General features: G+C 39.2%; 1 long non-coding RNA gene across 1 annotated transcript in view; it reads left to right on the top strand.

The window, feature by feature from the left end:
- Positions 1-2,515: 2,515 nt before the first annotated feature.
- The window catches only part of LOC143809717 (uncharacterized), a 358,196-nt gene continuing 346,070 nt past the window's right edge, over positions 2,516-14,641 (top strand). The window contains exon 1 of the long non-coding RNA XR_013222414.1: positions 2,516-2,532. This is a non-coding gene — a long non-coding RNA (uncharacterized LOC143809717). The remainder of the gene's footprint in view (positions 2,533-14,641) is intronic.

Genomic DNA, 14,641 nt, shown 5'->3' with positions numbered 1-14,641 from the left:
CAGTCGTCAGCAGTCAGTGATCGATCAATCTGAAGGGTGCTTCATCAGAGAAAATATCTTCACATCAGTCTTCTGTTGACTATGTCCTGTACTTTCTGAAAAGTTAAATATAATTTTAAATTAATCTGTTCAATGATCATCTAATTTCAATATAAAACATAGCAGCCTTGCTGAAACACTTGAAAGGAAATGGAATCTGTCAGCAGGTTTTATTGCCATTTAATCTGACAGCAGCATGATGTAGGAGCTGAGCAATGATTTCAGTGATTTGTCAATAAATGGGCTGCTTGCTCTTGTTTTGATAAAAATCAGTGTTTTACTAGCAGGATATTTTCACTACAGGACTAGGTTTCTCGTGCCTCATAGTCAACTGCTCTGTGTAACTCCACCCACACCACTGATTGGCAGCTTTTTCAATATATAGTGTACAAAGAAATCTGTCAGTCAGTGTTGTGGGTGGAGATAGGTACAGCTCAGCATTCAGAGCACTGCTACATCTGCAGAGGAGAAAACTGTGATTTTATAACAACTGCCGTACCCATAAAAATTAGGTGATACATCGCTGGGATCAGAATTTCTGCTGCTACATCATGCTGCTCTCAGATGAGGTAGCAAAAAGGTGTTCTTCTATGACTCCTCTCTCCTGAATCAGTTTATTGTCTTGTTCCTGTACTCCAATGCATTCCTGTTCTTCTGCTCCTACAGTTTTCACTGCTACTAGACCTACACTCACCGGCCACTTTATTAGGTACACCTGTCCAACTTCTTGTTAACACTTAATTTCTAATCAGCCAATCACATGGTGGCAACTCAGTGCATTTAGGCATGTAGACATGGTCAAGACAATCTCCTGCAGTTCAAACCGAGCATCAGTATGGGGAAGAAAGGTGATTTGAGTGCCTTTGAACGTGGCATGGTTGTTGGTGCCAGAAGGGCTGGTCTGAGTATTTCAGAAACTGCTGATCTACTGGGATTTTCATGCACAACCATCTCTAGGGTTTACAGAGAATGGTCCGAAAAAGAAAAAAAATCCAGTGAGCGGCAGTTCTGTGGGCGGAAATGCCTTGTTGATGCCAGAGGTCAGAGGAGAATGGGCAGACTGGTTCGAGCTGATAGAAAGGCAACAGTGACTCAAATCGCCACCCGTTACAACCAAGGTAGGCCTAAGAGCATCTCTGAACGCACAGTGCGTCGAACTTTGAGGCAGATGGGCTACAGCAGCAGAAGACCACACCGGGTACCACTCCTTTCAGCTAAGAACAGGAAACTGAGGCTACAATTTGTACAAGCTCATCGAAATTGGACAGTAGAAGATTGGAAAAACGTTGCTTGGTCTGATGAGTCTCGATTTCTGCTGCGACATTCGGATGGTAGGGTCAGAATTTGGCGTAAACAACATGAAAGCATGGATCCATCCTGCCTTGTATGGAGCATCTTTGGGATGTGCAGCCGACAAATCTGCGGCAACTGTGTGATGCCATCATGTCAATATGGACCAAAATCTCTGAGGAATGCTTCCAGCACCTTGTTGAATCTATGCCACGAAGAATTGAGGCAGTTCTGAAGGCAAAAGGGGGTCCAACCCGTTACTAGCATGGTGTACCTAATAAAGTGGCCGGTGAGTGTATATTCTTGAGTTTTTCCAATGTTCTTGTTCCCCTAGTCTTTTATTTTCACCACTTCTGTGCTCAAATAGTTTTCAATTAATTGTCTATAAGCAGCAAAATACTTTAAGCAGATTTTGAACAATTTAATTTATTTCAAGTAAAAGTTTCCTTTTTCTTTAATTTCCTTCATGCAACTCTTGGTAAAATATAATATGATTTGTCAACATTGCTTTTAATTACAGACATAATTTACCACCCTATATATTTTCCAGCCAGTTAACTCGTCTACAGGATTATGATATTGCTGTTCTGACAGATGCTTTATGAACTATGCTTGACCTTTTGGACCACCAGGAATCCATACGGAAATATGTAATTGTAAAACTGTGGAGTAAGCATAACATGGATGAAGCCTAATGCCTACATATTTATATAAAATATAACATAGAATATCTGTATATAACACTGTAGAGAAAATATATAGCTGTGAAAAGTGCAAGAAAAGACCTCCAGTGTTTTGCTGCAGCTTTAAATTCTCTTTGGGTCTTAATTTTTGTTTTCTGTAAAAATTCCTGCAGTCGACTTGGGTAGCTTTGAAGGTGTTTGGAAACGCTAAAAAATTATACAAATTTTGCCAGTCTAAAAAACAGGATATTGACATATATATTTAATATTAGTTTCTGGCTGCCATCCAGTCCTCTTCTTTCCGCTATTGTGCACCACATTTCTGGCCTCTTCACTATAAGCCAGTCTTCCAGCAGCATCCAGGGCAGAATTCACTACGTGTCATAAGGTCGAGTCATCATTGCAATCTTATAACGTGCAAGAAGTTCTTGCTTGGACACAAAGTCCTGGCATATAGTGAAGAGGCCAGAGATGATGGAAAGCAGAGATCCAGACAGTGACCAGAGAGGTCAGCAGTGAGGTGAGTGTATTAGATTTTTTTTTACATCCATCATTTGTAATTAGGTGTCATGGGGACTTCCTGTATTTAGAGTTGTCGACAACTGTACTGGTTAAAAAAAAATGATGCTCATATCTCAAACCACCTCAATGCTCAACGTTCAATCCTCCTCCATTCGCCATCACGCATCTCATCATCAAGACTTCTAGGTGTGTTCAGACACGCAACATCATAAGGTCATAACTTGAGATGAGCGAATATAGAAATATTCAGTTCAGATTATGATAGCCGTGTTTGCAATATTTGCCGAACATAGCCAGACACCATTGAAGTCAATAAGAGTAGAGATGAGCGAATATGCTCGGAATTGATCGTTAAATGTAAATTCATCACGAGTATGATAAGACTATGGTACAAATATGGCAAATTTGGACTCAATGACCATTTTTCGAACACACTCGCTCTACTCTAGTCATAATGTTGTCATGAAGCCATGACCTTATGATGCACAATAACCTCTAATAGATGCGGTAATAAGTCCTGGGCTATAGTGAAGAGGCCAGAGATGTTGTGCACCTGATGATGGACATACAGACAACCAGAGAGGTGAGTATTGTTTTTTTAAATAAAAACAAAACCTGACACTCACCTCTCCATTGGTCCTCTTTGTACTTCATTTTGTCTTCTACTTCCAGGTTGTCATGGGTCACATTGTCAAGACTTCTGGCTGTGTCCAGGACTGGAATCAGAGGTCGCTAAGCTTCACAAAGCTGCAACTTTGACTTCATGATTTTATGGCATGCTGCAACCACTGAGGCTTGGACATGTCCATAAGTCTAGTCCTATAGTGAAGTAGCCAGGAGATGCTGGAACTGGACAATGAAAAAGATGATATACAGCTCTGGAAAAAATTAACAGACCACTGCAAAATGTTGTTTCTCTGATTTTTCTCTTTATAGATATATTTTTGAGTAAAATGTAAAATGTTCTTTTATTCTATAAACTTCTGACAACATGTCTCCGAATTTCCAAGCAATAATTTTTGTATTTTTTTTCTGACAAAGAAAAATGGTCAAATAAAAAAACAGTGCTTTCAGACCTCATATAATGCAAATAAAACAAGTGCATAATCATTTAGAAACAACAATTCTAATGTTTTAACTCAGGAAGAGTTTAGAAATCAATATTTTGTGGAATAACCATGATTTTTAATCACAGCTTTCATGCGTCTTGGCATGCTTTCCACCAGTCTTTTCACACTGCTCCTGGCGCAAAAATGTAAGCAGTTCTTCTTTGTTTGATGGCTTGTGATTATCCATCATCCTCTTGATTACATTCCACAGGTTTTCAATGGGGTTTAGGTCTGGAGATTGGGCTGCTCATTGCAGGGTTTTGATGTGGTGGTCACTCAATTTTTTCAAGAGCTGTATGTATTGAAGGCAGCAGAAGCTATTAGTGAAGTATTAGTTGCTTTATAATTCATGTTTATATTTCAATGTAGATACATATTCAGGTTATGAAAATAGTTATTAAATGGGGCACTGCCTTTACAAGTAGATACTTGGTTGTCATGGATGCAATGGACTGCTTTGTGCAGGCTCTATTGTGTGTTAGGATCTGTTAACCAAACAGTACAATATATTTGAACAATTAGGAATACCATTTTATGGAGATTAAGACCAGCAAAATGTCAAGTATAGTTCAGAATCTGATGATTGCCCTAAAATTGACTGTTGAAGATCAGCTTTTGTTGACTGGTGCAATTAAAAGGAAAATCAGGAAGATTGTTAGACTGTTAATCAAATTGAAGAGACTCTGCTGGCTAATGTATAGTAAAGTGTAACCGTCCTTTTAACTTTTATGTCATAAATCAATAATATACATGAAATCTAGCCACTTTGTAACATAAATTATCAAAGAAAGCTGTTTCTTTGTTCACGAGGACTGATCATTCATTCTCAAAATGTTCAATTCTCGGGCTAAATCTGTCTTCAGTGAAGACAAATTTTTACATTGTTGAGATGTTTGCGCATTGTCCTCCATTGTTTTTGCAGTGCTATTACATTATTATACTGCATGTCATATATAGTACCATAACTTATTTTATAGTGTCCTCTCTTATTATGAATAGCACCATCCTTTATTACGTAATGTCCTCTCTTATTAAGTAAACACTTTACTACATATCTTATCTTGTTATATACAGTACAGACCAAAAGTTTGGACACACCTTCTCATTTAAAGATTTTTCTGTATTTTCATGACTATGAAAATTGTACATTCACACTGAAGGCATCACAACTATGAATTAACACATGTGGAATTATATACTTAACAAAAAAGTGTGAAACAACTGAAATTATGTCTTATATTCTAGGTTCTTCAAAGTAGCTGTTAGGAGTCGAGTTTCCTCTGCTGCACAGGGGGAATCTCGATCCGTGTCTGCTGCGGTCTCCCATTCTCCATCGGCCGCAGTGGAGTCTGCTCAGCGGAGACGTCGGTCCCAGCGTCTCACTGAGTCTGGTTCAGTGCAAAGGGTTTTTGCTGCCTCTCTAGGCTCTGCTATTGTACCCTGTACTGATCTACGGCGAACAGGCTTTTCTGGGATTAAGCCCTGCTTTGCATACACTGAGCATGCCCAGGGTAAGATCTCTCAGTGGAGATCTAGGGTCACATGTTCAGGTACTGCAGCCAAATCTATTGGTCTTTCCAGGAAGGTCCTGTAGGTACGCAGGCTCTGTAGCAGTCTCCCATTGGTCCTCTTTTGGAAGGTCCTGTACGTGCTGCAGCTATTTAAGGCTTGCATGGCCGCACGGCCATGCGCTAGTATCTTCTTAAGTTACATGCTTTGCGCCACTGTGGTCATATGCATGAATGTGTTCAGGGACCCGGCTGAAATAAGCTCCTAGAATGCTGGCACCTCCCGCAAGGAGTGTTGTGTGCATGCATGACCACTGACTGCTCTCTTCTGGGTAGTTAGCCTGTGTCTCTGTGAGAGTTAACAGGGCACAGAGCTTTGCTTTCTCGGCCGCTCTGTGAAGCTAACAGAGCTGGTTAATATCACCATATTGTGCCGCCATTAACTTAGCGGCAGGATATTTCCTGCACAGTGGATCCCGGGTTGCGAACGCACCAATCACATCAATAAATATATTCGGTGCATTCCGCAAACCCTAACAGTAGCCACCTTTTGTTTTGATGACTGCTTAGCACAGTCTTGGCATTCTCTTGATGAGCTTCAAGAGGTAGTCACCGGGAATGGTTTTTGGATACATCAGAAGCAGAGGTGACTCTTGGTCTTCCTTTCCTGGGGCAGTTCTCATGTGAGCCAGTTTCTTTGTAGTGCTTAATGGTTTTTGCCACTGCACTTGGGGACATTTTTAAAGTTTTCCCAATTTTTCAGACTGACTGACCTTCATTTCTTAAAGTATTGATGGCCACTCGTTTTTCTTTACTTAGCTGCTTTTTTCTTGCCATAATACAAATTCTAACAGTCTTTTCAATAGGACTATCAGCTGTGTATCCACCAGACTTCTGCACAACACAACTGATGGTCCCAACCCCATTTATAAGGCAAGAAATCCCACGTATTAAACCTGACAGGTCACACCTGTGAAGTGAAAACCATTCCCGCTGACTGCCTTTTGAAGCTCATCAAGAGAATGCTAAGAGTGTGCAAAGCAGTCATCAAAGCAAAAGGTGGCTACTTTGAAGAACCTAGAATATAAGACATAATTTCAGTTGTTTCACACTTTTTTGATAAGTATATAATTCCACATGTGTTAATTCAGTTTTGATGCCTTCAGTGTGAATGTACAATTTTCATAGTCATGAAAATACAGAAAAATCTTTAAATGAGAAGGTGTGTCCAAACTTTTGGTCTGTACTGTATATACTTTCTCTTATTACATAGTGTCGACTTATGTATAATGCTGCACATAAAGAAAGAAAAAAATTGGCATGAAGAACTAAATGCACTACACTCTAACATCTGCAAATGTGTAGGTTTATCACATGATCTGTTACATGACTACTCTGTCATCATAAACATCAGGCACAAAACAAGAAATGGGTTTTCTACACTGCTGGTGAGGATACAAATGGAAATTCAGACAAGGATAGTAACAATGTGGTTTATTTTCAATAAATTTGAAAGTCATACAACTTCATCAGGAAAAATTACAACAATCTCAAGATGAAGATGTTGGGTGCCTTCGAAACACGTTGAAAATAAACCACGTTGTCACTATCTTTATCTCATTGAATTTCCGTTTGGCTCCTCATCAGCAGTACAGAAGACCCATTTATATTTTTCTAATCAATACCACATTTATTTCTATAACCCGTGGTGCTGTGATTTCTTTATTCCATGCCACCTTAGTGTTGTGTATCACCCAATCGAATCAGGTGGGTATAAATGTTTTATGATCATCATTGGTATCGGATAAAAACATATTGTGCTTCCTTGTTCCCTAGTTATTCCTCTACACATAACATAACATACAATCACATAACATGTCGCTTGATACATCAGGTGACTAGGGTACCCCTAAAGCCTAATTTGCCTGGGGCTCTGGCTACCCTTAATCCACCTCTGTGTGTATATACAGTTGTGGCCAAAAGTATTGACACCCCTGCAGTTCTGTCAGATAATACTCAGCTTCTTCCTGAAAATGATTGCAAACACAAATTCTTTGGTGTTATTATCTTCATTTAATTTGTCTTAAATTAAAAAACACAACAAGAATTGTCCTAAAGCCAAATTGGATATAATTCCACACCAAACATAAAAAAGGGGGTGGACAAAATGTTGGCACTGTTAGAAAAATCATGTGATGCTTCTCTAATTTGTGTAATTAACAGCACCTGTAACTTACCTGTGGCACCTAACAGGTGTTGGCAATAACTAAATCACACTTGCAGCCAGTTGACATGGATTAAAGTTGACTCAACCTCTGTCCTGTATCCTTGTGTGTACCACATTGAGCATGGAGAAAAGAAAAGACCAAAGAACTGTCTGAGGACTTGAGAAACCAAAATGTGAGGAAGCATGAGCAATCTCAAGGCTACAAGTCCATCTCCAAAGACCTGAATGTTCCTGTGTCTACCGTGCGCAGTGTCATCAAGAAGTTTAAAGCCCATGGCACTGTGGCTAACCTCCCTAGATGTGGACGGAAAAGAATAATTGACAAGCGATGTCAACGCAAGATTGTGTGGATGTTGGATAAAGAACCTCGACTAACATCCAAACAAGTTCAAGCTGCCCTGCAGTCCGAGGGTACAACAGTGTCAACCCATACTATCCATCGGCGTCTGAATGAAAAGGGACTATATGGTAGGAGACCCAGGAAGACCCCACTTCTTACCCCAAGACATAAAAAAGCCAGGCTGGAGTTTGCCAAAACTTACCTGAAAAAGCCTAGAACGTTTTGGAAGAATGTTCTCTGTTCAGATGAGACAAAAGTAGAGCTTTTTGGGCAAAGGCATCAACATAGAGTTTACAGGAGAAAAAAAGAGGCATTCAAAGAAAAGAACACGGTCCCTACAGTGAAACATGGTGGAGGTTCCCTGATGTTTTGGGGTTGCTTTGCTGCCTCTGGCACTGGACTGCTTGACCGTGTGCATGGCATTATGAAGTCTGAAGACTACCAACAAATTTTGCAGCATAATGTAGGGCCCAGTGTGAGAAAGCTGGGTCTCCCTCAGAGGTCATGGGTCTTCCAGCAGGACAATGACCCAAAACACACTTCAAAAAGCACTAGAAAATGGTTTGAGAGAAAGCACTGGAGACTTCTAAGGTGGCCAGCAATGAGTCCAGACCTGAATCCCATAGAACACCTGTGGAGAGATCTAAAAATGGCAGTTTGGAGAAGGCACCCTTCAAATATCAGGGACCTGGAGCAGTTTGCCAAAGAAGAATGGTCTAAAATTCCAGCAGAGCATTGTCAGAAACTCATTGATGGTTACCGGAAGCGGTTGGTCGCAGTTATTTTGGCTAAAGGTTGTGCAACCAAGTATTAGGCTGAGGGTGCCAATACTTTTGTCTGGCCCATTTTTGGAGTTTTGTGTGAAATGATCAATGTCTTGCTTTTTGCTTCATTCTATTTTGTGTTTTTTCATTTAAGACAAATTAAATGGAGATAATAATATCAAATAATTTGTGTTTGCAATCATTTTCAGGAAGAAATTGAGTATTATCTGACAGAATTGCAGGGGTGTCAATACTTTTGGCCACAACTGTATATAGAAAGATAGGTATATATAGATATATCATGTATCCAAATGATTAACAGCACATACAGGTTGCTATCTTCTATAGAGCTGTCATGTTAATGCACACACATTTTTATTATCGGCAGGTATCAAAATATTGCAATATTTTATCTAAGGAAATGTTGTGGATTTACTATCACATATTTCAATAAATAAAATGTAAATACATGTTGCTTCAATAAAATGATTTGGATGTGTAAATAGCTGGAAAAATGCTATTTCTGGACCCCAAGGAATCAGATTTCAAATCTCAACTACAAAAAGCCTTCACTTGAGTCTGTGAATGGTATCACCTCTTGGTCATATGCTAGAAAGCCGACTGTCAAAAAATGATTTATTTAGCTTAATAAATCACAATCTATCATACTTTCTTAGAAAAATAACCTTGGAATAACACTGAGCTGGAAATGAAAAATCTTCTATTAACATGACATTAAGTTTCAACGAATACTTGTTTACAAAGGAATATTTGATTCTTAGACTGGAAAAAAAATTGCGGACTATTTGTTTGTTTGTGGAAGCAAAAGTTTATACCCCTGTAATAAGTGTACAGTGTAGCGCAGATGAATCGGACTATTGATACGTCTGCCAGATGATTACACAGTTAGCTGACCTAACCTATCCAGGAAAAATGACTATCTAATACTTTTTAAATAAAGAAATTTTAATATTTAAGCCAATATCTGGACATAATGAATAAAGCATTGTGCTGACAGAAAGTCAAATGTTTAGAGATTTATGCCCCTGGCCTTTTAAGCCGCACAATGAAGTGATTTCTCAAAAGAGCCAGCTCTGGAGATAGTGGTCTTGTGGCGGTAGCAAAAACAGTCAATGTGAACCTCGCTGTCTGCATATTTATTTCAGGAGAGGTATTGCCAATATCAATATGCAGAGAAATGAACATGGTATATTAAATTGGCATGCATACTATGTGGCTTTATTACTTTGTCCATGGTAAATATCCCTCTACCATGAACTTGACAAATATTGAATTTCAGTCCAGTGATTGAAGAAAAGGTTCCAAGTAGATCATCTTTTCTAAAATTTTAGAATTATAATATTTGCCACCAAAATATTTCTTTTCTTTTATATGTCTAACAATATAGTTAATATGTAAACAAAATAGTAATAAGCAATTATGTGTCATGGGGACTCCCTGGATTTAGAGTTGTCAACAACTGTACTGGCTAAAAAAATAATAATCATGATGCTCATCACTCGAACCACCTAGCTGCTCAACATTCAATTCTCTTCCGTTCGCCATCACGCATCACATCATCAAGACTTCTAGGTGTGTTCAGGCACTCAACATCATAAGGTCATAATTAGAGATGATATTAATATATTCAGTTCAGATTCTTATCTCCGTATTTGCAATATTTGCCAAACATTGCCGGACACCTTTGAAGTCAATAAGAGTACAGATGAGTGAATATAATTATGATATAGCATTGTTTAGGCTCATTCAGACATCTGTACAAATCGGTCCAAAATTGGACAACAATGAACAGATTGACCGCGGCTCTCCAGGCCGGTGCGTTACACCTTCATGTATTTCTATGAGACTGTCGGGAGACAGGTGGTCAGTTAGTGCATTAGCAGGTCGTGCTCCAACAAATTTGCATGGTCATCTGAATGAGCCCTTAGACATTCGAGTAGTATCTCAGCCTTCAATAATTATCACCTTTTGATTCGATAGGTAAGATTTGCTAGGTTGGTGCAACTAGGTTGGAATCTTCATTGATTACTTATGTCCCCTTTTACTCTCTGGTTTTCTCCTAATTTTCAAAGCACAGTCCATAGTAGTTGATTGGAGTAGTCAGTTGTGAATTTTCTCGATGCTTTACTCATTTTCTATGTGAGTCACAATGAAAGCCAAGCATAGCAATGGGCCCTAACTGGTCCTACCATTCAACATCTTCAGAATGCAGTCATGGCAAGAGAAGAACCAGGGAACAAAAGAGACAAAAGTTTCCCACTCGGGTGATCTGTGGAGATCTCAATGGTGGGACCAACAGCAATCTAACAATTGTACCCAATACTGTTGTTAATTTATGTTTACTTGAATCTTACAATTAGTGATGAGCGAATATACTCGTTACTCGAGATGAGGTGAAGCATGGTGGTGGCAGTGTCCTTATGTGAGGCTTCACGAGTGCTGCAGGTGTAGGTTAGCTACATTTAATTAATAGTATCATGACTTTACAGATGTACTACTCTATACTGAAACAGAAGATGCTACTATTACTCTGAATTTTCATAAGGTAAAACAACAACTATCACCAGCTAGGTGTTTTTACCTAATGAAGGTGGCTGTATATCTTCAAAATGTGTTCTATGCTATACACCTATATTGATAATAAATTAAGAATATAAATATATTGCCTGTGGTAATGGGCATCAAGGATTAGTGCATTCTGAGCGCAACTCTGCATAGTGAGCCCAAATATTCCAAGGGACTGTTTCCCTATTAAACACTCTCCTGCCATTTTCTTTTTATAAATTAATGTTCCAATAGGCCTCTTTTTACACGATGGAGGACAAAAGAATATATATTGGTCTATGTTTGGTGAAAATAGGAAACTTCTTTCTTTATTTCTCAGATCTCTACAGAGTGGAGAGAGAAGAAAGCTTGTAAACTCTCAGGGAAGGCAGATAAAGCAAGCTGTAGAAAAGGAGGAAAGCAGAAATATAAGCATAGTAGTTGTCATAACTCATAAGCTAATTGAAGATTGGGCCTTGAGGAAGAAAGCTGTTTGCTTTCGAAATGCGTCGCCATGTTGTTTCCTGCTCCCTGCAATGTGCCATGAAACTTTTGGAAGTATAAATTGTTTCTAAAAAAAATCTTCATATTTTTACGGATTGTTGCCAGAAGCCTGAATTGCTTCTATTTACTCCTAATTTAAGACAGCAGCATTGTGGATACAATCAGTCCTCATATTAATCTGATATTACTGGAATGAACACTCCCACAAGTGAAAAATGTGAACTTTTAATCAAGCTGCTAACTATGTATCAGGAGGTTTAAAAATGAATAAACGAATGAAGTTTATGGGTTCCAGATTATGTGATGGGACAGATTTTGATCCAGGGAATTAGGCCAGGGTCTCACATGCGAGAAACTCGTGCGAGTCTCTCGCATCATTACCTGGCACTGCCGCCGGCACTCGGGACCAGAGCGTTCAGCTGTATTTATTTCTGTGCAGCTGAACGCTCCGGTCATCAGTGTCGGCGGCAGTGCCAGGTATTGATGCGAGAGACTCGCATTGCACTCGCAAGTGTGACCCCAGCCTTAGTCTGATTATCAACATTGAAACCCCCCACAAGTGACACCATTTTGGAAAGTAGACCCCTTAAGGAACTTATCTAGATGTGTGGTGAGCACTTTGACTCAACAAGTGCTTCACAGAAGTTTATAATGCAGAGCCGTAAAAATAAAAAATCATATTTTTTCACAAAAATGATCTTTTCGACCCCAATTTTTGATTTTCCCAAGGGTAAGAGAAGAAATTAGACCAAAAAAGTTGTTGTGCAATTTGTCCTGAGTACAACGATACCCCATATGTGGGGGTAAACCACTGTTTGGGCGCATAGCAGAGCTCAGAAGGGAAGGAGCGCCATTTTACTTTTCAATGCAAAATTGACTGGAATTAAGATGGGACACCATGTCGCGTTTGGAGAGCCCCTGATGTGCCTAAACATTAAAAAACCCCAAAAGTGACACCATTTTGGAAAGTAGACCCCCTAAGGAACTTATTTAGATGTGTTTTGAGAGCTTTGAACCCCAAAATGTTTCACTACAGTTTATAACGCAGAGCCGTGAAAATAAAAATTCTTTTTTTTTCACAAAAATGATTTTTTTAGCCCCCAGTTTTGTATTTTCACAAGGGTAACAGGATAAATTGGATGCCAATAGTTGTTGTCCAATTTGTCCTGAGTACGCTGATACCCCGAATGTGGGGAGGGACCACTGTTTGGGCGCATGGCAGAGCTCGGAAGGGAAGGAGCGCCATTTGGAATGCAGACTCAGATGGATTGATCTGCAGGCGTCACGTTGCATTTGCAGAGCCCCTGATGTGCCCAAACAGTACAAACCCCCCACAAGTGACCCCATATTGGAAACTAGACCTCCCAAGGAACTTATCTAGATGTGTTGTGAGAACTTTGAACCCCCAAGTGTTTCACTACAGTTTACAGCGCAGAGCCGTGAAAATAAAAAATCTTTTTTTCCCACAAAAATGATTTTTAGCCCCCCAAGTTTTTATTTTCTCAAGGATAACAAGAGAACTTGGACCCCAACAGTTGTTGTCCAATTTGTCCCGAGTACGCTGATACCCCATATGTTGAGGTAAACCCCTGTTTGGATGCACGGAAGAGCTCGGAATGGAAGGAGCACTGTTTTACTTTTTCAACGCAGAATTGGCTGGAATTGAGATCGGATGCCATGTCGCGTCCACTGATGTGCCTGAACAGTGGAAACTCCCCAATTCTACCTGAAACCCTAATCCAAACAAACCCCTAACCCTAATCCCAATGGTAACCCTAACCACACCCTTAACCCTGACACATCCCTAACTCTAATCCCAACCATAATCCCAACCGTAAATGTAATCCAAACCCTAACCCTAACTTTAGCCCCAACCCTAATCCTAACTTTAGCCCCAACCCTAACCCTAAATTTAGCCCCAACCCTAACCCTAACTTTAGCTCCAACCCTAGCCCCAACCCTAACCCTAACCCTAGCCCTAACCCTAGCCCTAACCCTAGCCCTAACCCTAGCCCTAGCCCTAACCCTAACCCTAGCCCTAATCCTAATGGGAAAATGGAAATAAATACATTTTTTTTATTTTATTAATTTTCCCTAACTAAGGGGGTGATTTACTTTTATAGCATTTTTTATATCGGATTTTTATGATTGGCAGCAGTCAGACACTAAAAGACGCTTTTTAATAGCAAAAAAGTTTTTGCGTCTCCACATTTTGATAGCTATAATTTTTCCAAATTTTAGTCCACAGAGTCATGTGAGGTCTTGTTTTTTGCGGGACGAGTTGACGTTTTTATTGGTAACATTTTCGGACATGTGACAGTTTTTGATCACTTTTTATTCTGATTTTTGTGAGCAGAATGACCAAAAACCAGCTATTCATGAATTTCTTTTGGGGAAGGCGTTTATACCGTTCCACGTTTGGTAAAATGGATGAAGCAGTTTTATTCTTCGGGTCAGTACGATTACAGCAATATCTCATTTATATCATTTTTTTATGTTTTGGCGCTTTTATACGATAAAAGCTATTTTATAGAAAAAATAATTATTTTGGCATCGCTTTATTCTGAGGACTATAACTTTTTTATTTTTTTGCTTATGATGCTGTATGGTGGCTCGTTTTTTGCGGGACAAGATGACATTTTCAGCAGTACCATGGTTATTTATACACTGTGTTCCAAATTATTATGCAAATTGGATTTAAGTGTCTTAAAGATTTAATTGTTTTGTTTTTCAAATAAACTCGTGGATGGTATTGTGTCTCAGGGCTCAATGAATCACTGAAATCAATCTTAAACACATGTGATAATTAGTTTTCCAGGTGATTCTAATTAAAGGAAAACTACTCAAAAATGATGTTCCACATTATTATGCAGGTCACAGGTTTCAAGCAATATGGGAAATAAAAAGGATCTCTATGCTGCTGAAAAGCGTTAAATAGTGCAATGCCTTGGACAAGGTATGAAAAAATTAGATATTTCACGAAAACTTAAGAGTGATCATCATACTCTGATGAGATTTGTGACTGAAACAGAGCACAGACAGAGTTTATGCAAATAAAGGTATAATGTGGAAGTTTTCTGGCAGACAAAT

This window comes from Ranitomeya variabilis, chromosome 2 (genome assembly GCF_051348905.1).
Source record: "Ranitomeya variabilis isolate aRanVar5 chromosome 2, aRanVar5.hap1, whole genome shotgun sequence".
Taxonomy (NCBI): domain Eukaryota; kingdom Metazoa; phylum Chordata; class Amphibia; order Anura; family Dendrobatidae; genus Ranitomeya; species Ranitomeya variabilis.
The sequence above is the reverse complement of the archived record's forward strand: the minus strand, read 5'-3'. Positions and strand labels throughout refer to the sequence as shown.